We start from the raw sequence: 27,422 nt of genomic DNA, 5'->3' as shown, positions 1-27,422 counted from the left end.
AAGGAAGAGATACATAAGACAGAAGGAGATATAGAGAGGAATAGAATAGGAAGGGGTAGAGAGGAAGAAAGAGAGACACATGTAACATGCCTATCTGACAAATTTCTCATAGCACTTTTCAACTAGTGCATTAAGGGATGCATCTAGGTAACTCTATCTAAAACTATTGAGGAATATTTTAACTTTGTGATCTATAATCACTTGAATCTACCCTCACAAAAAGGAATGTCTAGGCCACATGCATCAATGTGAAAAGCGGGCTCTAATTAACTTGTAAGGTCTCCTAATAGAATTTTGAACTTTAGTCCATGGTAACTACTTATATAAAACATCTTAAACCAAAGAAAACTAGTGTCACACTTGGTTCAATAAGAGTGAGAAATGAGGGGGAGTTGAATGCATCAACCCCTTTGCCCATATAGTAAACTCTCACTTCGATGTCCTAAAAACATGTTAAGTTAGGTTCTACGATGATGATCTCGGACAGCCAAACATTTAGCTCTTCCTAAACTTGCTGGTCTAATGTTATATCCCCAACCTCATTCGTGAGTTCATGAGATATATGAATAAGGGTTAAGAATAATCGAATCCTTATAAGGATAAAAGCACCTTAAAATTTATGAATTTGATTGGGAAGGAATCAAATTGAATCAGACCATGATACCAATAAAGTTGGTAATCTTGTAGCCATCACCCACATCATCAATGTAATCATCATGAGTGCAACTACTAATTAGCCATCTCCCCTCAAACATATGAATGTAGTGGATGAGGAGTAAGAATCATAGTTATGGGTGCGTAGTTGTCACTGTGTAAAGCGAGAGAAAGGGATAGTTTAGGTGCCTAGTAGGTAGCCCATGCCATATAAGAATGGACGAGGTAGATTAGAGCCTTGAAAAGGTTATAAAGGGGTCATATTAACAAGCAAAAAAGGGCTAATTTTGGATATGTTGCTACTCTCTAGGGAGACTAATTAGGAAGAGATAAACAAGATAGAATGAGAGATAGAGAGTTGGAGAGGGTCGTACTCTTGATGGTCTACCATATATGCCTCAATCTTGGATTTTTTTCCATAGCTTCCTAAGTAACTTGTAGGCCCATAATAGGTGAATTACATTGACTTCAAATCCCAAACACAAAAGATAGTGTTTATCAAGTTGCATCCAACCAATGATCTCATCTTCAGTAGGTATTTTGACTGTGATAATTCTCTGAGAAAAAGATGGTGCCTAGCAAGTGAAGTAGCATTCCAAGAGGCTAAGACTAAACTCTTGAACTTCTTAATGGAAAAGGGGTGATTGGATTTGTTCCAAAAACAATGCACTTTAAGGATCCAATCTTCCTTCTGAAGTGAAGGTAGATTCTTTGTTTTAGTCAAAGGAACATCATTCAAGAAAGAAAATTCCATGTAAAGGTTGATATGGTAATTGGGGAGAAGTTGGCCAATTGTCCTTAATCTTGGTGGAGAGAAGGAAGGAAATTTCCATGTAAAGCTAGTTGTCCTTAATCTCGGTGGAGATAAGGATTAACCATTCTTTCTCCTTGTTAGAAAGAGAATAACTCCTTGCTACCTCATCTGCAAGAATCCAATTCAAATCATAAGGATTCCACAAGTCTTCCCAAGTCGAGATGCCTTTGCTTATATGCAGGTTGTGTCCATTCTTGGGACCAAGAAAGAATATTTCTTTGTTATCAACTATAGCATATGGGCAGAACCGCACAAACATCTTCAAGGATGTATCTCCCTTATCTGTAAGAGTCCATTTTAACATATTCATGATCTAACTATCTTGATTGAGGTATAGAATCAATATTGTAGAAGTCACATATATATTAGACAGAATTAGTAATTATGAATTAGACAAAATTAGTAATTATGATCAAAACGTTTGTCCTTATATTAGTACAACTACAGTGCATGGCATAATTGAGAGAGAATTAAAGAGAGACGACACCCAACATTACAACATATGTAGCAAATAGGTGCACAAATATTCGAAGTAAAGTTGTTGGTCATAGAAGTAAAGTTTTGATCTTACAAGTGTTTTAAGTGTGAACCATAAATCTTGAAAAACCTTTATGTGTGCCAAGTTCGTTAAAAAACCACTACATGTTTGTGAAAAAGCCACCTTCAATATTACCATGCCGCTATAAAATTGATTAGCTTTGGTGCTTCAAGCGGTAAATAGCACATTTTATATATATTTGAGGAAATACAGGCTGAGTCGTGAGAAACTAACTGATCTGCAAGCCGGATTTTAGTATGTCCAGCATGTGATCACATTGACGCAACGTCGAGTTCTCTTCCCCAAACGTATATGAGAGAGAAATAGTGATGCATGCAGATTATAGACTTCAAACATTTCGACCACTACGACACTACTACACAGTGGCATCCGGATTCCGGAAGCTCTATGGCAGCCTTATACTAATAATACATTCATTACAGCCTAGATTGATCACGACTTAATATGAGAGGAGCAGTTGGAGTCTGGCGGCGGCGGGGGCGATGTCGGGGGACGCGTCATCGTCGTCATCACCGTCGCCCTGATCTGGCGGCACTACGCTCTTTCGCTGCCAACTATGCTTCCTTCACAATCGCGGAGCACTGGAAGGGCGACGACTGCTGCTCGTGGGAGGGCGTGAACTGCACACGCAGCTATTCTTGAGTCGTTTTCAAGTCGCGAATGTCGACATCGTTCAATACAGAATGAGTTAGTACTCATCGTTGGCATATGCAACGTAACTTCACTTTTCTCTCTCCCTCTTCTTTCCTTCTCTCTCTCTCTCGTCTTTTTTCTTTATTTCTCTTTTCTCTTTCCTATTTTATCCTTCTCTGTGTCTCTACTTCGTTTCTTCTCATTTCTCTTTTGCCTCCTCTCTCTCTCTCTCCCTCTCTTTTATATATTTTTCTCTCTCTCTTCTTTTTCCTTCCCTCCTCTCTCTTCTCACCCTCTCTCTCTTTTTACATTTTTTAAATTTTCTCTCTTCTCATCTCTCTTTCCCTTCAAATTCTTCTCTCTCCTCTCACTTTCTCTTTTTATTTTTATTCTCTCTTCTCACCTCTCTCCCCCCTCTTTTTTTTCTTCTCACCTCTCTCTCCCCCCTCTTTTTTTTTGTGTAGTTTCACACTCTTCTAATCATTATCCCTCCTCTCTCTCTCTCTCTCTCTCTCTCTCTCTCTCTCTCTCTCTCTTCTTGCCCTTCCTTCACCAATAGAGACAGAAAGAGAGAGACGTTGCCCTTCCTCCACTACATAGAGAGAGAGAGAGAGAGAGAGAGAGAGAGAGAGAAAGCAACGGCTCTTAGCCCTACTTCCATTGTGACGCCGTGAGAGACTATGTGTGTTCTGGTATGGCTACTTGCACAACATAGAGAGAGAGAGAGAGAGAGAGAGAGAGAACCCGCGAGCAAAAAGCATTTATTAGTTAGCTCTTTCTTGGGGAATATTAAATTATGTTCAGGAATCAAGCTTGGCATCATTTTGGCGCTTCTCGCACATTAACAAACTATGGCCAAAATAAAAAATATAGATATTTTTACTAATATTAATACATATATTATTTATATGCAACAATTGTTAGGCCTCTTTACGACAGCTTCAAAGGTGTATCACGTGAAGCTATCATGAAGCGGTATTTTGAAAGAAGTAATGTAAGTCTATACCTCTCTCTCTCTACACACACACACACACACACACACACATATATATATAGAGTCAAAACTATATCACTTAAATTACTTGCATGCAAATCTAACCATATGATACACATAAGGGTATATTAAAGCGAGAATGTTAAAACATGTAGACAAACTCTTGGCATCAATAATAAAATATAGTAAAAACTATATCCAAGTGATACAAAAGAGATTCAATGTCAAAAAGATGAAGGAGACTTTCTTTGATAGATCTACTCAAAGTGAAGGGTTTTCTTTCTCATGGAACTATTTGGATAAACTCTATCTCCATGCAAAATATGGAAGGGAGACGTAGTACCCAAAGTTGCAATCTGCTTTTGTGTATTAGCATGGTGCATGAGATGCTAGTCTTCCCTCACTTTCTTACACATCTAATGAAAAAAAAGATCACATAACAATAACAAAGATCATTAGACTATAATAAAACAAAGTAAAATCAACTAAAAATGTTATATCATATTTTCATTAGAAAATAATAGTATAAAAATACTTGGCTTACTTTTGATTCAGGTCACATGTAGCAAAGTCAACATGAAAGTAGTGAGTATAGCCTAAATATACTATTTTAATAAACAATGGATGAAACATAATGTCTATATTGTCATCAAACTCTACACACTTAATAACTCTAGTTAACGTCCTTCTTATGATATCATATCTTGTTATTGCATAAAAAGTATTTTGCAATTGGTTTTTGATACTCAGAAGTTAGATAGTATCCTTAAGCTCGAATAGGCATCTGCAAAGGTCAAGTACTAAGAAAACTTGCTTCTCTCTACAATAAAAAGGCCATTTTTCAAACACATCAAAAAGGGAAAAAAATGCATGAGCCAAGTAATAGGAACATATGCACAAATTTATCTCCTTGAAAAGAAGCTTTATATCATCACACTTTCTATAGTACTAGATCTGTATACATGATATTTCTAATGATATTTGTAGCCCCTTTAGTTTCTTTCAATAAAACTTTTACATCAGAAGAAGATTTTACCCTTGAAAATGCAACATACAATTGACCATATTGACTAAACATGAGTGCTTTAAAGTAAAAGCCAACAACAAAGTTTGCCCTTGTGCCTTGTTAATTGCCATGGCAAACACTCAAATAGAAAATTGTCATTGTTTCATAAACGGAAAATGCAATTTGTTAATCCTCAGATGAACAAGATGGAAAATCTAGAAAATCTAAAGCAGAAGACAAGGCCAAGGCAAAAGTGAAACAGAAGACGAAGGCACGCTAAGAAGAATCTAGAAACATAAGAAGTGCAAAAAATTTGTAAATCAAGGAGAGAGGTGCACAAGAAAAAGCGCAATTCAATACTTTGTAAAAGAGCGCAAGGCGTACCATGATTGATTTTAAGAGCGACGTGGGTTCTCACCTATGCAAATTGTAAAGATTGATGGGCAGTAGGAAGGAAGCTAGTAAGATAGGAGGACAATGGGAAAAAGGGCCTAGGCCACGGTCAGCCATGTAAAAAAGAGGATAAAGGGATGACCGCCCAAAAGGGATTTAGGATTTTGTATATAAAGTTGAAAAGTGAATGAGAAGCTCATTCTTGTGTGTGGCCAAAAGTAGCTCTCCTCTTCTTCTTCTTCTTGCTTACTTGAGTCTGTGCTTGAGAGAGGAAGTGTGAGAGTGTGAGGGAGTGAGTGTGTGAGGGTGAGGGATCGTGGTGGTGGAGAAGCTCTCCATCTTCTCTTCTCTTCTCTTCTCTTTGCTCGTGGGGCAATGAGATTAGAGCGTGGAGCTTGAGGATTGAGCTTGCTTGAAGCTTGCACTTAGATCGTGGAGCTACTGGAGTGCTCAGGAGAGGAGGCAACTCGATCAAGCATGGAGGTAAGCTCACTAAACTTGTAGAGAGAGATAGTGTGTTGGCTATGTGAGAGGTAGCCATTAGTGCTCGGCTTGAAACACTTGAAACAATAAGCAGTCCGTGGGTCTTGGCAGTTGATCTTGAGCTGGCCTCTACACAATTTGTTAGGAATGAAAGTAATTCTAAGAATAAAAACCCTTTCCCCTATATTTGTCCCTAATATTATTTTAGCATCTATCACCTTTTTGTTAAAAGCCTTGCATATATATTAGTCTTATGCAGTTACAAAAATCATAGTTTCTTAGATTCAAGTTTCTGAGAAGAATTATTAGTACATTTATCTTCAAGTGTGAAAGATGATTCCACCTCCAAGGTCATACTAGATAGTATGTGTAACTGGTCACAATCATTTGTAATGATAACTCCATCACCTATGCCTTGAATCTAGGCACTAAAATCACTGTTCTTTGTACCACTATTTGCAAACGTATGCATATCCTTGGATAGCCTTAATATCTTAATTACATATTGCCACAAATGAGAGTAGTAGAGAGTTACGTTAAAAATATCCTTACAATAGCCCTTAATTACAATTGGCAATATCTGTCTAAAATCTCCCCCAAACAAAACAACATTTCCACCAAGTTGTCTATTGCATCTCATAATATGCCGCAGAGTTCTATCAACTGCCTCAAAGGTATATCAATTCATCATAGCAGTCTCATCCCATAAAATAAGGCTAGATTGTCTCAACAGTTGTGCCAAGTCACTTTAAACAAGAATATTACAAGTGGATCTATTATTTAATTCCAATGGAATTTTGAACCTCGAATGAGAAGTATGACCTCTAGGTAGGAGCAAGGTAGGAATACCAAATGATGTTGTTGCCAATGCTATATGACGACTATTTCGTAACTTAGCTAGTAAACACTTATAAAGAAAAGCCATTCTATATTCTCTCAATCCATCTAGAAATCATATATCTCCAGAGTTTGATTCCACAACATTCATTACTATACGATATGCAACTATTTGTCCATTATTCAACATGTTCTCCATAGAAACATAAACACTTTGCTGCTCTATGATAATCATATGCATTTTTATGTTACAAAAGGGGATTGATATGCAATCGAGCATCTAGTTTATGAACATTCAGCAACCCAAGAAACTTACACTACAACAAAAAGGCCTCATAGACGCACATTTAGACGTGATTTTTGAATATAGAGAAATTCTTATGGGCACGTCTATCCACCCGTCTATTTGCGTGTCTACCATTTCGCGTCTATAATCGCATGTGTCAACGAATTTACTCGCATAAATAGATGCGCAATAGACGCACATATACACGCGCATATAGACACGCTGGTAGACGCGCTTTTACAAGCACTGATAGACGCGAACGGAAAACAAAAAATGTCATTTTTAAAAAAAAGATATTTAATTTATTTTTTAATTTGAATTATGAAGCACGTGTAGTCTGCATTATAGACGCGCGAATAAACGCGAATTATCTGCAATTTAGACGCGCTGATAGATGCGCAAAACAGAACTAGAAAAAAAAAACCAAAGAGCTCTCTGGTTTTTTTTTTCCCCCTCCCATACATCAGATTGTGTATTTGGGAAAAAGACAATGTATCTTACGGGCACGAGAATTGAAAATAAAAGTCCATGTATTCATTATATATCAAAGCATTTACAAGGGAGGTTTAAGTGCTTGCGACCTAAAGCGTGGCCGCAAGCAGTAGGCTCAAAGAGATATCATACATATACAAGAAAAGAAGGCCTCATGAAGAGGTATGGTGCTCCTCTACGAATCTGAAGAGGAAACATCCTCGCTAGTACCACCATGGCTACTAGCATCGCTATCCCCCTCCTCGCTATGCTCCACATCCGGGTTCGCCTACACACACAAAAGATCAGGGTTGCTTACATAGACAAGGTGGAGAAAAAGTTATAATTAGTTATACTTTTAATAGGAAAGTAAGAAAAACATACCTCCTCTGGCTGTAAAATCCTCATGGCCTGGTTGTATTGGTCCTTAGTGATGAGACCCTCCTCATAAAAGTGAAGCCATGTCACTGCACGATTATGGCCTCGATGGTAATCTACCTCTCTAGGAGTAGGTGTCCTACCAATGATGGTAGTTTGCAAAACATTTAGAGATATACAAACAATTATGAGTCACAATATATTAGACTAAAATATATAAAGAATTGAAAGAAATATAAATTAAAAAAAACTAGAAATCAAAATATACTTACAAACTCTGCCTCCCATGACTCTTTGCCAACTGATCTGTAATGCGACGATCCCATTGTTTCCATTTGGATCCGTCGCGCCTCTGTGTGCTCGCGACTCTTCACTTTCTCAGCTGCTTTCTTCTTGGCTTTCTTCCACTCTATGCGGTGGCACATAGGTGGTTGGCTATAGGCTCCACGCCCCTCCTTCAACCTCCGCAGTGAGTCCCTGGCCCGTGTCATGAGGTGGGATCTTTTGTTGTGAAGCATATCCCTCACTTTTGTACGTCCCCAATCATCCGAGAATCGCTGATTCTCAGGATTTGGGTACCTCCTATGGACTGCCCTCAACACCTCCTGCCACAAGCCACTTTTCTGATTTTTGAAGGTAATGAAACAATCTTTATACGTCGCATGCACGACGCTCCTCATGTACGCCATTACATCCCTTCCCTCATCATCATGAAAGATGCCACCAGTATCTGTAACTCTATAGTACTGGCGTACAACCTCCTCTACGTGATCTACTGGTGAGGGTGATCGCTCGCCACCTCCTAGGCAACCCTCACACAAGCCTCGTCCTCCCCACTCTCCCTCCTCCCTCTCTGTCGACTGCCCTTTGCCTCGCTGGACGCATGAGCTTCTGCAGATACACGTGCTTCTGCAGATGCTTGTGCTTCAGCCGATGCACGTGGAGTACTTGCAAATGGAGTACCTGCATATGGAGTACCTATATGTGGAGTACCTGCATGTGGAGTTTGTGTAGTAGTGCCAGGCAAAGACTCCAGAGGCGTCCCAGACATGACACTGAACACCTTGTCCGCTGTGGGAGAGCGGCCAAGGTGTCTGGTCATCTCTCCCATAAAGTCTTCCCTACTAGGAAAACCTCCAAAAAATGCATTGATCCCCCTGCCAAAGGAGGCCAATGTATCATTCATACGATCCACATATGGGTCATTGCTAGATGAACCAAGATACGACATCTGTAAAAAAAACACAAGAAAAAGACAAATTTATTTGCATACAAAAAATCATATATTACCTACATTTTCAAAGAGCTTTCTCTAGACATTGAGCATAACACTTAAGTGCTAATGCTTCTCTTAAACAAGAAAACTGATAAACACAAACATGGGATTGGTCACATTCATCATTGCAAAAATATATTGTTTACTATCAGAACTGGGAGACCTGGCGTGTGTATCCCCGCGTCTACATTGCAGGTTAGACGCGCTCTCAGACGCGCTCCAGAGTGAACCTTCTGTCCAGCGCGTCTATCTGCGCATCTAACATGCAGCACAGACGCGCTGTCAGACGCGCATCCCAGGTCAATGTGCGTGTATAATCGTGTGTAGACTGTAGGTCAACCTTCTGTGCAGTGCGTGTATCATCGCGTGTACACTGCAGAGCACACACGCTCTAAGACGCACCCTCACATGCTCTGAGAGGAAACATTTTTTGCGTCTATGTCTGTGTCTACATTGAGATGTAGACGCGCTATCAGATGCACCCGGTCGGCCGATTTTAGGCCGACGATCACCATTGATGATTTACAAAATGCAATACATAATGGAATCACAAATCCTAAATAAACAAACAGAGCAGAGAGAGGAAGAGAGAAACAAAGAGAGAGAGAGAGAGAGAGAGAGAGAGAGACTCACCTTGGGTGTTTGGTGTGGCGGGTGGTGGCGCTTATTCCTTCTCCTTCTTCCTCTCCTTGGTAAGTTACCCTCCCTTAATGCTTGCTTGCTGCTTCTTCTTGTTCTCCTCATTCTTGTTCGCTCTTTCTTCCTCTCCTTGGCTTTCCTTTTTCCCTTGTGTGTTTGAAATGAAAGAAGAGGTGAGTCATGAGGAGGTGAGGCATGAAGAGACTGCATATCAGCTAAACTCAAGCTTCAGAACCACAAAAAACGTAGGAAAGGAAAGGCGCAGTTTCAAAAGAAATGATTTAAGTATGGTTTGAATTTTGACGTATGCATCTATTTTCGCGTGTATATGTGCATCTATTGTTCAGATAGACACGAATATAGACGCATAGTAAGATAAGTTTTGATAGTGAATTCTTATCATAAGTTTTAATGTATTTATGATGATTTTTGTGTATTTAAAATTAAGATCTTATGTAAACATATGAATGACAAATATTTTGATGTTCTCGTGAATTAGGTTTAATCATGTCGACGTCATCATCACCTAGTGCAGTGCAAGCTGGTGAGTCAATGAGCACATCCTCAAGTGAGGATGAAACATTGCGTCTTCATAATCGAGATGCATGGCTACGACAAAAAATTAAATGCATGTGTGATCGTTGTCGAGGGTGTATTTTTTGAGCACGTCGAATTGCAATGTCACACCTCAGCTTGTATGGAGAATGGGACCGAGAAAAATCACTGGTATTCATTGTTTTTTTTTACCACTAAGATTGCATGTCTATGTTACGGGAATTATATATCAACGTACATGAAACTCCCTTTTGTGGTTGAGCAGGATGCGGTGCCACATCCTCAGATGCTCCCTCCCAGGCGTCAAGAGGCTGCAAAACGTCGATGCGAGGAGGCAGAGTCTTCAAGAAGAGTAGAGACTGACGACCAGGATAGTAGCCCTCATGAAATGCCCCATCAAGTCGTAGAGGATGAGATTTTGGACAACATGGTACACCATCTATTTTCGCAACCGGTTCAAGAAGAAGGTCACTCTACGAAGCCAAATGATCCACTATATGTAGCATCATCTACTCCGTTGTATGAAGGTTGTACGCACTCTGTTCTTCGTGCGTCCCTCGAGATACTTAACTTGCAAACAATTTATGGATGGAGTAATGTCAGTTTGGATGCGTTATTGAAGTAGGTATCAATTCAGTTTGGCTTATATATGAATCATAATATTAATTGTTAATTCTATTTTGAAATCAGATAGAAATATATGTTGGTGGTTTTTTAACTCACTTTTAAAAATATATGTAGGTTATTATCACAAATGCTTCCAAAAGGAAACAAATTGCCAACTAAGAGAGAGCAAGCAAGACATTACTTGACATCTCTGGGAGGCCTCGATTATGTCAAGATCCATGCATGTGTCAATGATTGTCTTATTTCGTGGGATTCATGAGTTCGCACGAGAGTGTCCTGTTTGTGGTGAATCAAGATACGAAGTGGAGATGAAGTCAATGGATGTGCCTCGTAAGGTTTTGCGACATTTTTTTATTGTTCCACGTATAAAACTTATGTTCAAGTGTAAGTCTATTGGAAAGCTCATGTCATGGCATGCTAGTCATCGTTCAAGTGATGGAAAATGGAGGATCCCTGTAGACACACCCGCATGGCAACATATAGATAATTTGTGGCCCGTTTTCAAAGAAGAGCCAAGAAATTTGAGATTTGGTTTAGGTATGGATGGAATCAATCCATTTGGCATCAAAAGCACATCATACAGTGTATGGCCAGTGGTATTGGTGAACTATAATATTCCTCCATCCATGGCAATTAAAAAGGGACATGTGATGTTGTCCCTTCTGATTCTTGGAAAGCACAAGGTAAAAAACATGGACATTTACTTAGAGCCTTTGATTGAAGAGTTAGAAATGTTATGGGAATGTATTGAGATGCAAGATACAAGTGCATCTGCATCCTCTAGAGATTTCACATTGAAGGCCATGCTGTTGTGGACCATGCACGACTTTTCAGGATACGGAGAGTGTTCAGGTACATGTATATAACTCTATATTTGAAATTCAAGACTTGAATCAATTATATTTTATTAATTCACTTGTTTTTTCAAGTTTAACCATGTTAGGATATCATGCATGTCCTATTTGCAGTCTCTCTCTAGTTTCCTCTAGGCGAGCACGTTTAAAGAAGGTTATCTACAACAATCATCATCGATTTCTTCCTATTGACCATCTCAAATATGTTCTCCATACTAATGGAATGACTCCACAATATCTAACCATTCGAGATTGGAAGGAGAGATGGATTAATGCCGACAGCCACCCTCCACTCGGCATGAGTCGGTAAGAAGTGCATTTCTCTCGATTGACTTTAAAGTATTTAGCATGATGAATTGTTTACATAATATATTGTTTGTTTGTTAGGTTCTCTATATTTTTTCATCTTCCATACTGGACTGAACTCAAGATCAATCACCTGTTGGACCCCATGCACATATTCAAAAATGTTGTATCTAAATTATGGGATCACTTGATAGGGGCTCGTGATTTAGTTAATGTAAGGGAGGATTTATGTAACATTGGTCGCATGAGACGAGCCTGGCCACGCATTGGACCCAGAGGAAAGATTGAGCTACCCCATGCACCTTGGATGTTGTCGAAGAACAAGGAAAAAATATTGAAGGAACAAATATATAGCTTTCGAACACCCATAGGATGCATGAGATGTCTCAAGGGAGCCTTCATAAAGAAAAAGAAAAGAGGTGTGGAGCAACTATCTCGTTTGAAGTTCCACGATTGGCACAAAATGATTCAAGTAAGGGTGTCTCTAACCATGAATATAGTAATTAGTGGAGTAACTATGTGTAAACTTTGGGGTATGATGACTTTTTCCTCATCTAATCATTTGATCTATGAATATTATTTACAGTCAGTTCGTACTTCCTACTAGCATATCCCATTGTTCCTCCAAAGATGTACGTGATATCATTTACAAGATGGGAGAGCTTGTGAGGTGTGTATACATTGTATTTTTTCATTATATATCTTTGAATTTCTACACAAAAATAAACAGTTCTCAAATACATCTTGACAGATACATGAGCTCGAAGGAAATTGATCCAAACACATTGCAAGATGCTCGAGTATTATCTGTTGAGGTGATTTGTTTGGTGGAGGAAAATTTTCCTCGATCCATTTTAACTACTCAGTTACATTTACTCGTACATTTGATTGATGAGATCGCACTTTGTGGGGCAGTTCATGTAAGGTGGATGTTTTTTCCTAAGCGCTTCATGAAAACCTTGAAAGATTTTGTGAGGCAAAAAGCACGGCCTGAGGGAAGCATGGCTGAGGGTTGGTTATCCCTTGTTTATATCTCTGAATATCTTGTTGAAGTGGATCCCTCTCAACCACGACTATGGAAAGATGATGAAGACTTGAGGATGACCTCTATAGTACCTCAAGGAAAAGGAATGAGTAAAGTGCTAACAAAAGAAGAACTTCGTAAGTTAAATAGTTTTTGTGTGCTCAATAGTGATGTAATGAGCAAATGGGTGACACTATATAATGAAGCAAGGGCAAGAAGAAAAAGCGAAAGACAAGAATTTCGCACTAGATATGGACGTAATGTCTCATTTCCAGATCATCTAAATGCGCTCCCACGTCATATTGATATAGATTGGTTACATGAGGAAATGGAGAGAATGGAAAAAGAGGAGAAAATTAATATATCTCAAGAAGAGTGGGAATATGCAGGAGGTTTCTTATCAAAGGTGGGACATACTATCAATTAATTTGTTTCTATAAGTTTTATTTTATATAAATAATTGACATGTTTGATCTTTTATCTTTTACTACTAGTGCACATTATTCAATGCACTTTGGTGTGAGGGTAAACATCTTCGAACTCAACGTATAGATGAAAAGAGAAATACCCAAGATTGTGCTATCCTTGCTCACTTCAAGGCTGCCAATGGTACCATGGAAGGTTATTGTGGCTTGATCCAAGATATTCTGAAGCTTGACTTTAGACGATTCTTTATATATGTACTGGATGTGAAGTGGTTTAAAGAAGTGGTAACAAATGGTGAGCATTGCACAATCAAACGTCATCCAAGTGGTTTTGTAATCATTGACTCTACAAAATTTCACCAAAACAAGAATGACATATTAGTACTACCTCAACAATGCGAGCAGGTATATATGCAAAGGCTAATTTTTTTATATGTATACATGTGATACATATACACAATATAATAAGTACTTAATTTTTTTGCTTTTGTTTTTCAAATATAGGTTGTGTATCATCCAATGGTAAACAATAACCGATGGCGGTATGTCATCCCTATATCTAATCGTTCAAAACCAATATATGGTAATATTACCGACATGGAGATAGCAGATGACAATCCAACAATTAATGATGATGTGCATGATGACACCATAATGGATTATATGCGTGATATAGTACAAGATGAACCTCGCGAGGATGTTCAAGGAAACGCAGAAGAAGACAATAATGTGATTGTCGATGATATTGATGAAGTTATTGAGCAATATAGCAACACATCTGATAGTGGGATAGACTTATTTGTTTCGTTACCTCTTGGTAACATAGACCTGGAAGTAGATAGTTTTGCAAGGGCTGATCTCATTGAAGATGTGATGGATCATTCACTATAACATACTTAATTTGCTTATTGATTCAATGTGTATTCCTAATTATATGCTTTTTATCATGCGCACACGTGCATACTCAAGAATCAATCGTCAATTTTAAAGCTAAATGGAATTTTCCATAATAAAAAGAAAGTATATTTTATCATCTTCAAGTACGTAGAGAAATTACGAGATACATATTGCAATGCTTGCTACTAATTGTAAGGTTTTTGTCGCTTGCCGCTAATTACTTATATCAAGCTTGTCAACTGGAGGAACTGCCATTCATTAGAGAGCAATGAAAAAGTAATTATTAACTCTATTTTTTTAATTCAATGATTCAATGTGTATTCTTAATTCTATGGTTTTTATCATGCGCACATGTGCATGCTCAAGAATCAATTTCAGGTGGTTAAATAATTATTAACTTTGGTTTTTTAATTATGTGAATTGCTAATTTTAGGTGGTTAAATAATTGTGCGTCTGCTGGCGTGTCTATATTAGCATCTGTTTGCGCGGATATATAGACGCAAAATTCGCGTCTATTTACACACGTTTACATGCACTTATAGACGCTCTGATAGACGCGTCCGACTTTGCGCGTCTAACATGCACGTCTATGCCTCGTTTCTATTGTAGTGGTAGACAATTTTTGTCCATGCTAATGTAATAAATCTTTGAGATACAATAATGCCCTATTTGAATCCTCTTGTTGTAGAATAGAATTGGAGACATACCCATACTATTAGTGTAATTTATATAAAATATCATATGTTTCATTGGTTCCAAAAACCTTTTCCAAAGTTGGCCAGGTTGAGTAGGCTCACAAAAGACCAAAATTACAACAAACAAAGCAGGAAGTTGAACACTAGTCTACATGAATGGAGCTTCTGCTAAGCATAGAGTCCACTCATCATCACTCTCCAACCTGCCTTTTGCAATGCAAGCCTCCTTAAAGTGTCATACACCACATTTTCAATAGTTCACAAATCCTCAAAGGAAGTACAACCTTGAGATATTGTCAAAAGCATTAGTAAGTAGTAACACTTACCACAGTTGCGTACCACAACACATGTCTTGGCACATTTTCTCTTGATCCAAACCTTTCATTGTGTATTCCATACCCAATACATCGGGAATTCTTGAAAAATAATAGTTCTAGACTTTTGCATACTCTCTATTATATTTTTATATGTATCCTGAAACATCACATAATTCTCACCAAGCAAGTGCACTTGTAAAAATTCTATATCTAGTTTCTCATTATGCAGTGGAAAATCAAATATTTGCCAGCATGCCTCAAAAGTAGAATCATATCTTGCAACCTAATAGCTTTCTATTTTATCTGCTTCATGAGCACTTATCTAATTTGTAATTAAAGCCACCCTAGAAGAGAATTTAATCTTTGCACATCATGTCCCTTGTATATATATTTATACAAATATTTAATATTAGCCACTATTGAGTAGACCCCTATGTATGCACTATATCACTTTGCCTTCTACAAATGGGATAGTTAGTATCATCAGCAATCTTTGTATGAACAAATATTCAAGCAATTTTTTAGTACATCAACACCACGCATGCAAGGACCATTAGGATTCAATGCATGAAAATGACCATGCATATTACATATTGAAATTGTCTCAAGTATTGTTGGAAATTTTACTTTATCAAGTAACTCAACACAAACCCATTTGTCATAGTGAGACACTTTAGGGGGCTTGAAAGGGTGCTCGTAGATTAGCAAAGTATGAGAATGTGGTAACATTTACTTTTGAAACTCAATCACACTAACATAACCTATGATATTCCTAAAGGGTTTCTCTTTCCATAGTGTATGCATCATACTAGAATGCTTTTTATGGAAATTTGAGTTATTAAATCAGAACGATCGTATGTACTTTGTCCAAGGAACAAATCATCAGTTATTATCTTTGACCACTTTGGGTTCACTACAAGATACATGCCACATATTGACATTTAAAGTGATGCAAATATTCATTTTGAAATATACCCCTATCATTGCTAAAAGCATCGGTATATACGTCTCTACAAATCCGAAATAACAATGCCAATAGTGACACATTTTGACACATATACCGATGCACATAGTGATACGTGCAGTAAATTAGCAACATGAATAGGCACATTTTGTAGAGAAAAAAATTAGGTGGCATGATGCCCTGTGACCTCCCAGCACCATGTGTGTTGAATAATGTTCTATAAAGCAATTACATATTGAATACACAATCGTCATTAAGACAGGTGCATCATGAGATGTTGAAAAAAAAGGTCACTAATTCAATATTTAAGTAAGTACATTGATTCAATATTTAAATAAGTACAAGATTGATTATGACAAATCATAGAACTACATGGAACCATAGAGAGGAGAGTCCAAAACAAACATGGAAATGTATCTATAAATATCACCAAATGCAAGCTTATATAAAGGATGAGAAATCATATCTAAGAAATGATACATGGAAAGAGCCTGCATGGATCATGGGGCCAAAAAAGAAAATGATGTGCACTGCATGAATCCAAGCAACTCTTATAGCTCCTCACTATTCGAAAGCTTGTCCTGATGCAATGGAGCATTGAATATATTGTACAATATAAACAACCAAAGATTAATCCACAATACATAATGCATCATAAAAAAGCTAATGAATGCAAACAAGAAAGTGGCTTAACTTACTAGGATGTTGTGCTCATACAATTTATTGATAAGTGCAGTGAGAGCGTATCTCTTTGCATACAGAGTCTCCAAACCTGTAGAATCGTGGTTTGTAGCGGAGTATTGCAAATAAAACAAAGTAGCATTGTTAGAAATAAGGTTGTTAGTACAAGTGATATTCCAAATAAGAAAGTGAGAAGAACCAAAAGAAAACTTACAAAATCCTCTAAATAAGTGCTATAAAATCATATTGGGGAATATGGGAATTTCCCATAAGTTTGGGACACGTGGTCAAATATTTGGATTTGTCATAACTTGAACACTTAACTCCAAACTTAGTAGTCCATAGCTCAATAGATTCCATTTTTCAACCAATGATAGGTCACATCATATGATTTTGAGAAACTTATGGGCATGTTATCCGGGTTCCATATTTTTAGTATTCAAAAAATGGGAACTGGGAGATACCCAAACTCTGACTAGATGATGACAAAGACAACTTCTGGCCTGCCATATCTTTAAAGTAGACCATTTAATCTAGAGATATACATGTGAAGATCTCTTATAGCTCCTCATCTATCATGGCTCAACTCATCCTACTCTTTTTTGTGGATATTATCAAAGGTAACTTGCAAAGTTAGAAAATGATGTTAGCATAATCAATATAAGGATTTAGGTAAAGCACGATAATATAACTATGAAAAAAATTATGTTAATTAAAACACATACACTAAATAATCCTTAAAAGAAAATTATCAATGAATTGAGCAAGTGAATGCAAATAGGACTGGACCTATGGCTCCATGTCAAACTCTTGGCATCGCTCGGCATACACTGGAAGGTCTATATATAGGTCTCCAAAGAAAGAGGAGTCTACTTCATTCACAAATTATTCTTGGCATATTGTCTCTTCATCTGCATTACCCGTGCTTGTCTCATTTGCATGCTCTAAGCCCTCCTTGCCGTCCACCCCCTGCAACACCAACCCCTCTACCTTCATACTCTCCTTGTCCGTGCTGGGGACATTGATTTCATCATACACTCGTGCACTTTGAGGTGTTGATGGCACAACATGCCACCATCAAGGTTGCCAAGGATTTGGATAGAAGACTACAAGTTCAATATCACATATATGTGTGTTACAAAGACTGAATCAACATTTTTGACTATTCCATACAATGAAAAAATTAATAAAAAATGTAATGCACCTGCTCACAACGACTCAATAAGACAAACATGTTGTATAGATCGTTCCATCTTTTCTCAAAATCTACCTCTAGAAATCTAGATGGACTTCACTATACAATTGCCCCAACTCCTTCTAATACCACTTTAAACCATTGTACATCCAATATGATCATGGAGAAGCTATGGTAATCCACTGAGATAATACTTTACAAGTTGCCAAAATACTCCATCTCATCTACTAGAGTATTCAGATTCATGGTCTGTAGTTGGCTCTCTTGCTCAAACTTTGTCCTGACACCACAATCCATTGTGGAGGAGCATATTTTATCGATGTGCTCAACTTGAAAATATTGCCCATGCCACCCTGCTACACTATAGATTTTGTAATGTACCTCAAAATAGTTAGGTTAGTTATTGTGTATAAAATCTAGATATAAGGACAAAGAATGCATACACTCATCTTTGAATTACATCCCCTCGAGAATTTTAGCTCCTCCCTAGAGACCTCTACCCCTTTGCGTGTGCGTAAGTACTACGGTCAAAGATTTATGCAACCACCTCGTAGGCATAAACCATGGTATATCATCCATGCCCTTGGAATATCAAACAAGTCGATGGTGTGTACTATGTCAAAATTTTGATCATGCTCCCTCTCCCTCTCTTTTTCCCTGCTCATACTTAGTGAGCCACTTCTCCATGGATGCATGATGCAAATTACAGAAACAATTCACTTTCTCCTTCATAGCATTGTCCATCCACTTTTCTATCTCATTTCCAATCATCACATCTCTTGCCAATCTATCATCATCATTCATTGTCCATAGCATACTGTTATTTGAATCTACCATTGGTGGCGGCCACTCTGAAATATGCACTAATGCCTCCGATACTAGTCAAAACTTTAGCCATGCTGCCTTTTCACCGCGATGGTTTTCATGAAAAGCGCTCCAAGAAGAATATCCATGGCATATGGATGGGTCCTACAATGTCCACTTCATCCAAGAGATGTACGAGGAGGTAAGTTTGTATCATGAGTATACTTGTGAGTAAGTACTTCTTAAGGAGAGAGACCATCTCCATCACTCCCCACCTTGCAGATTCAATAGAGGATATCTCGATCTCCTTCTCTGAGATTCATTGCATTAAATTTGACAAATTATAAATTGCCAAGCGTATTTCTAGAGTAAAAACTATCAAAAATTTAAAGAATTATGAATATTGAATTGGCACAAAATAGTAAAAAACTAAGGTTACTTGCTATCAAGGCTAGGATAAACTTGGCATATCTTATGTCAATCATAGGATTTTAGTCATGTTAGTTAGTCATCTTTAGAAAAAGTAGATATAAGGGAATGCATATCTCTCGAGGTATAGATATACTTGATGATTTGGTTCACCACATACTCTTCTTTGGTGGATAGGACCCAAGGAGCATGAGGTATTTGCAAGTGGCCATCACAACTCAAGAGTGGCTAGAGTGCCGCCACCTTGCCTACCTCCTTCAAATCCATTCGTGCCCCTATAGTATCTCTCTTTCGTGTGATATGGTCCCACAATAAGCTGCCCACATTCTTAAAAATATGCATGCGATCCAACAAATGGTTGATTTGTAAGTGGGTCCAATATGGAAACTCATAGAAAACTAAGAATAGTTGCACTCCATTTGGATGTGACTCCTCTCGTGGACCATTTTCAACTTGTACCAGCTTTGGATATTCATTCATATTGGAGGTCATCCAAGAAAACCTTCCCTTAGTTCAAGGCCCTCTGGTGAGAAAGTGATATGTCCTTGATATATCATGAGTTCTTCATGGTTCGTGACCTTCGAGAGTCTAAATGTTGCCTACATAATGGACATGCATGATAACTTGAGGTAACTAGATGTGTCACAATATCCCTATCTAGTCAACACAAACTTGTACGAGCTATATTAGATATTAGAAACAAGAATGGAAGTCCACTTACCTGAGCACTCCCTGAATCCTGGAAAGTCATGCATGGTCCACATAAGAATGGCTCGTATATTAGCAGACCGCCGACCGTTATGCTTACTAGTGTCTTCCACAATGACCCCCTCCTCTCTCAAAATCTTGAGCTTATCAACTAATGGATGGAGATAGATGTCCATGCTCTTGACTTTATAGCACCTCTAGGAATGAGCAAGCTAATGATTAGGTATTCTTTCTTCATAGAAAGCCATGGTGAGATGTAGTTTACAAGGACTATAGGCCACAAACTGTAAGACATTGAGCAGAGACCAAATGCATTCACGCCATCCATAGCAAGATCGAGCCAAAGATTTCTCGGCTCTCAAACAAAGAGTGGAAAGGTAGAGTCAATGTGGCTCCATGCACATGAATGTGATGATACTCATTGGACTCTATGTGTGGATCTATTTTGTGTATGTCATATTGTTAAGCTTACCATGCCTAACATACAAAACATGTGACATATATGCAGTATAAGTGAAAAGTGTCTGAGAACCTTCTGAGAGATGGTTTGCCCTTACAAGTCCTATCGACGGTAGCTGTGAGCACCACACTTTGGGCATGTCTCCATAGTCTCATAGTCTCCTCAAAACAACACAAAATCATTGACACATGCATGGATGTTGTTGTAGTCTATACCAATAATTCGTAAGTAGCACCAATCGTGCATCTTCACGAGAGTCAAGCATTGCATTTCTAGGTGGCAACATGTCATGTTTTAGCAACTTGAAAAAAAAATCAAGTACCTTTGAAGAGCATGATTTTTTTAAAATAATGAAGTCAAAGATAAAGGACCATAGTATATACCTAAACAACTCGGTCACACTCGCATTGCTTCATCCATACTTTGCCTATACACTTAGGATTGCAAGTAGCATCTTTAAGTGAGATATTAGCCCCCATCATATAATGGTAGGGACACCTCCTCTCTCAATAGATTAGATAACTCCACATCCATGGGAAGTAATGCATTGATCATTGTCTCCATCTCAAGCTCCAAGATTCGAGAAAGGTTCGAAAGGCCCACCATGTCTTTTGGTATCAAGGGCATAGTTAGTAGCATGCCTTCCAATGGGTTTATCGACTCAATGACTCCATTCATCACACACCCACAAACTCTTCTTACAGGCCATAATAGGTGCATTCCTTGGGATAGAATGCCACCTCAGGATCTTGGATGTTACAGCGAAAATCATTGTCCATTTTATCTATGCAATGATAGACAATATGTTTTTCTTTTCCTCATTATTTCTCTTTACCCATTTTAGTCTTTACTTTTCTTTCTCACTCTCTATTCTTATCTTTTCTCCATCTCTCTATTTCTTTCCCATCCACCTCTCCACAAACAAAAGTAAATAGAAAAATTAAAAAGCTTTCAAAACAAAGAAATGTGAAGCAAGGTCTCCCTCCCTCTCTTTATCTTGCTCTTTATCTCCATCTCTCTTTCCCTGTCCCTCCCTCCCTCCCTCCCTCTATCTCTTATTATTTTTGTTTTTCCTTTCCATCTCTTTTTTTCTATCTCCTTTCATCTCTCTATAACTCTCTTTCCCCCTTCTTTCTCTCTCTCTCTCTCTCTATATATATATATATATTCTCTTTTCCTCCATCTCTCTACTTTCCTCTTTCTCTTCCCTCTCTCTATTTTTATCTCTCCTATCTCTCTACTCTCTCCCTCTTTTTCTCTCTCTTTTTCTTTCTTTGTTTCTCTCTCCTCCTCTCTCTCCTTTCCTTCTCCCCTCTCTCACTCAACGCATCTCTCCATAAACAAAATTAAAGAGAGAAAACAAGAAACTTAAAAAACAAAAAAATGAAAAGTAATGTCTCCTTTCCTCTCTTGATCTCTCTCCCCCCTTTTCCTCTACTTTTCTCTCTTTCCCCTTTCTCTCATTTTCTCATTGTTTTTAGTATTTCTCTCTCCCTCTCTCTCTCTCTCTCTCTCTCTCTCTCTCTCTATTTTTATTGTTTCTTACATGTGTGTGTGTGTGTGTCTTTATTTGTCTCTCCCTCTTCCTTTCACTTCCCTTCCTCTCTTTCCCTTGCCCTTCTTTTTACCTCCTCCCTCTCTCTTCCTTCCTTGTCTCTCCCTTCCCTCTGTCTCACTTCCTTTTCTCTCCCCCTCTCTATTTTTATCTCGCCTCCCTCTCTATCTCTCCCCACCCCTGTATTTCTCTCTTTTTCGCTTTGTTTCCTCTCTCTTTATTTCTACCTCCCCCCTCTCTCTCCCTCATTGTTTCTATTACTCACCCTCCTCTCTCCCTCTTCATCTCTCTATTTCTCTCTTCCCCTCCCTCTTTGAAACATTTCTCTCCTTTCTCTCTCTCTTCCTCTCCTTTCCTTATTCTCCCTCTCTCCTTTCCTCTCTTCCTCTCTCTCAATGCATCTCTTCACAAACAAAATCAAAGAGAGAAAAGAAGAAAACACAAAAACAAAGCAGGAAGAGGTAATGTACCTATCTCAAAGACTCAAAGATGAAACCCTTTGTGCCTCCCTTTTGTGGCTTCCCTCCCTTCTCCTTCTTCTTCACGTATCGTACTGGTGTTGGTAGCAGCGGCGATGAGCTCTCTCTCTCTCTCTCTCTCTCTCTATATATATATATATATATATATATATATATATATATATATATATATATATATATATATATATATATATATATATATATATATAAGCTTTGGCCTTTCTCACTCTCTCTTTCATTCTCTCTCGAAAATGCTTTTGGCAAATATTGTGCTTGGATTTTTGTTGCATTTCTTTCTTAGAGAGGCGTCGCTATTAGCATGGCTAGCAACACAAATAGTGACTCTATTAGGGATGCTAATAGTGACATCACTATTTTTTGTCAGTGTCAGCCATCACTATCACCCCATTCCCTTGTAGTGGTTGCACATCATTGTTATGAAAAGATCAAGTTTTACCTTACTTTGCACTATGGCCATCGCATCTTGATATCACTAGTACATATGCCTTGGTCCATCAATAAATGGAACATGGTAAAACCACCCTTTTATCCACAAAGGCACCAATAAAATGTGTTTTTTGGTTATCCATCACTCTACTATATATGTCAAGCCTTTATATACTTATGTATATAATACGACTTGATTTTGAAGACACCAAGCCAACCTATACTACTTTATGCTACAATAAACATCAACAATAAATAGTTGTAGTGGTCAACCACCATGTAATATACACAATGTCTTCATGCACTTGAAGTTGAAATGCATGAAATTGCATTTGAGTAACATAATATTTATTTGGCATTTCATATGCATGTACAAAAATATCCACATAACTATAAGGAATTTTGATATACTACCCATCATCACCTTAGGGGAAAAGAAAGACATATAACATTAGCATATATGTTCTATGCAAGTTTGAAATGACAACACAATGACCTTTTGAAGTGTAAACATGAATATCTCAATGATTAAAAGTATCCTCATCACCTTGACCTAGCATGATAGCTGCAACCTCAATTCCTATTGGAATTGAGTATTGCATATTGTTAGTTTGTAAAACAATAAAGATGGCTACTCTCAATTCTGGTTAAAGAACTATGTTGCAATTGCATACATACAGATCTAAAAGCTCCCCAAGTGATTAGATAGCTTAGATCATGCTCGATGTCATAAACATAAAGTTGTGCCAACTTTGGCTTTTCTTGCCACTACATATTTGGTAAGACAAAACCTATACGATGATAAATGAAGCCATGCACTCTAAAGGTATAAGTAGTTCTAGAAACACTTAAAAGCTCATCAATATTGGCACCAAGAAACACAAATACAAGAGCACTATTATATGCTCGATATATTATTTTTGAACACTTTACTCCGAGGGTGCACACCATGCAATAGATCATGCAGGGGTTGCAATGGATGCTGTAATGGTTCTAACATTACTTTTTTATTTTGAAAGAAATATTTTCCATACAAAAATAATAAATGCATTTGTGCTTTACATCTCCATGGTTTGGCTAAGCATCGCTAACAAAACTCAGAAAGAACCCCCCAATGGAATGCACATTCAGGTCTTAAAATAATAATGTTACATTTGCAGGATGAAAATCCATTGCAGGTAGAGCATATAAAATAGAGAAAAATCCACCATTTTGAGGGTTAAATGTAAGAGAAATATGGAAGCCATTTACTAAAAGATTCCTTGAATCTACCCATTTCCACCATTGCCATCTATCAATCACGTTGGAGCTTCATGCATAAGGACATCTACTTTGTTATTTCCATTAGAAATTTTCACATGAGAAATAGCATTTTGAACATTTTTCCCCAAATAAGTAACTACCATATGATATTGAGTGGTAGAGAAAGGCATCATACAAACCATTCTATCATGTCTCATAGAAGAAGCTTCTCTTCTTTGTGAAATGTTATTTTGAGCAATGGTAGCAAAAGAGTTCTTTGCTTGCTTACACTAGGCATTTTCTATTTGCAATCTAACCATTTGAGACCCTAAGTCTAGCAATTTGTCTTTGTCTAAACCTTGTAGGATTGAGCACTTGTTTATGGACATGCAACATATATATACTCTCTACAAGTTCTTTGATATGGTAATCCCATATTGATTGGAGTTTGAGGAAATCTTAAGACAATGCATTCATTTCATTTTAAAATTCCATTAAACATTTTATTATTGATAGCTACTGATAATGAATCCACAAAATCATCTTTAAAAAAGTAGAGATACCACAATGACATACAAATGGATTAAAAATTGCCATGGTGGATACATGAGTACTTAAGACCTCAAAGGACATAGTGGACTTCAAAACTCATGTACAACATTGAGTGACAAAAAAAGGCATTAGACAAACCATCTTGTCATGTCTCATAAAATAAGCACACAATGGCATGCAACAAGATATTATAGAGAGGAGCACACTAAGAGTTTGCAATGGTGGATAGCATTAGGCTTTCATGTTGCCATGGTTGGTAGTATGAGTAGTTAAGGCTTGGAGGGGCATGGTTTAGTTGATGAGATATCAAAGTATTAGATAAGGTTTTAAGAAACAAGCTTCTAAGAGCTTCATAACTAGGGTTTAGGATATTAGGATTAAGGCCAAAGAGTTTTTTCTAGGGAGGCACATGCTTAGGATTTTGAAAAGGTAGGCCTATAGTATGACATAAGAATAACAAAATCAAAATGGGATTATTTTAGAGAGAAGCACGCTAAAAGTTTGCAACATTGGATAGCATTAGGACCTAAGGTTGGCCACTATAGGTAGCATGGGCACTTAAGGCTTTAGACCCCACAATGACTTGCAAATGGATTGAAGTTTGCCATTGTGGATAGATGAATGCTTAAGACCTCGAAGGACATAGTGTATTCAAAACTCTCATACAACATTGAGTGACCAGAAAAGGCATCAAACAAGCCACGCTATCATGTCTTACAAAAGAAGCTTCTATTTTTTGTGAAATGTTATGATGAACAACTAAAGTAGAAGAATTCTTTGCTTGCCTGCAAGTCATGGTGGGTAGCATGAGCACTACCCTATCATGTCTCACAAAGGGGTGCCTCAATCACTAGTTTCTTACTTGAGGGTGCTCATAGGTAGATCTTGCAAGTCATTCTCCTTAGTTTGATGGTCAATAGGTGGCTCACCTTCCTTCTTTGAGGTTGTAAGCCTAGATAAGAGTTTACAACTTGATTTTTTGACATGATAAAGTCCCTTGGTGAGTGAGGGGCTTAGTTTTGAGTGCAACGTATGGGCTTTAAAATTAATTCAGAGTCCCATCATGAAAAAAGGAAAAGTATAAGTACTAGAAGATACTTGTCAGCTTGTGAGGGCTAGGTAGGTTTGCAGGTTCGAGTGATGAGGTCCCTTGTTGATGCATTGCCCTCTTGGGATGAAACCTAGTGGTGGGATATCAAGCAAATAAAAAATGAGAAATAAAATGCAAGGTTCTAATAGGTTATTGGGTATGAGTGGTGATGCCTTGATCTCCTTAGGGCAATATAGAAAAGAAATGGTCAACGAACCACCCCCACTAATAAATACAAGTGACTATATCGCTTGATGGACTAGAAAAATTAAAGGGTATAATAGTCTTACTATCTTTTGCACTAGAGGTTTCTAAGTGGCAGGGTGTTGGCCTGGGACCATTGCTTGTGCTCATGAGTCTTATGAGAGGGTGGGTTCTTCCCTAAGTGTATGTCCAACTAGGCTAGGATATCCTTGGGTCACGTCATGATCATTTGATAGTAAAGATAGTTATTCGGTATGATTGCCTTAGGGGAACCCTCATTTCTTAGTTCTAGTCTTGGATTTTGAATCTATATTGTGGGGATGAGTGTTTCATTTTCTATTTGATTTATAGCCCTATTCCTTCTGTCAGTATACTTTACGTAGCATTTTCTTTTGGCATATTTTGATTATAGATTTGATAGGTTGGGTCGCCCTATCTTGTGATTGCCAATGAGAGTAGAGTTTAAAGGCACATTTTGTAGGATTTTAGCATTTCAAGCAGATTTGCAAGCCATTTGATGGGGAAAATGAAGATTTAAGGCTCAAATGTAACTCGTTTTGCAAGGTGACTAAGGCACAAGATATAATGGGAGATTTTAAAGCTAAAGACAAAGCAAGCATAAAGTTTACATTAGGAGAAGTCTTGGGCAGTCCAATCATCAATTTTGAGTCAAAGCCTATTTTTTAGATCAAAGTTGATGCTAAAATAACCTTCATTTATGGGAAAAGCAATGGGATAGCCTATAGGACATTTAAATTCCCAATTTTGGCCAAAATTGAAAAGGAATAGGACTAAAGGAGTACCTAAAAAGAGAAAGAATGGCATGAGGAAGAAGAGGAATAGCAAGATAAATAACATGAAAGAGAAAAAGAGAGAGATCATATTTCACTTCTTCTCCTCCAATACTATACAAATCAAGCATGTGAATATAGAAATGTAGTCAACTTGTCACCCTCTATGCAATGATACCACTGTTATGGGTTGTTTTTTAGTATTTTCAAATCTAAAATTTCAATCATTCTCTCTCCAAAAATGCAAGCTTTCTCTCTCCTCCATAGCCATTAACATATATTCTTATGAGAGAAGGGGAATGGGAGTGTGAGTGGGAGAGGTGAAGACTATGTGGCAAAGAGGCATCACAACATGGTGCTAGAGCATGTGGGAGCATGTCCAAGAGAGTTTGTGGCTTTAAGGATAGTCACTAACATTGGATCTTGCACAACGCAACATAGCATTATGGTTTCATAGTGGTTTGCAAGTAAGTATGAGTAATTTAATGGCAAATGATATTGAAATGAAAAATGTTTTAGAAGGAGATAAATGAAGAAAAACAATGAATTGTTAGCACCTTGGATTTTATCTTTGTTATTTTTTTGAGTTTTTGTACAATAAATATCACAACATGGTGCTAGAGCACGTGGGAGCATGTCCAAGAGAGTTTGTGGCTTTAAGGATCATCACTAACATTGGATCTTGCACAACGCGACAT

The sequence above is a fragment of the Lygodium microphyllum genome, chromosome 1 (assembly GCF_053477565.2).
Source record: "Lygodium microphyllum isolate KBCC chromosome 1, Lygodium_microphyllum_v1.1.10, whole genome shotgun sequence".
Lineage (NCBI taxonomy): Eukaryota > Viridiplantae > Streptophyta > Polypodiopsida > Schizaeales > Lygodiaceae > Lygodium > Lygodium microphyllum.
Note: the sequence above shows the minus strand (reverse complement) of the source record.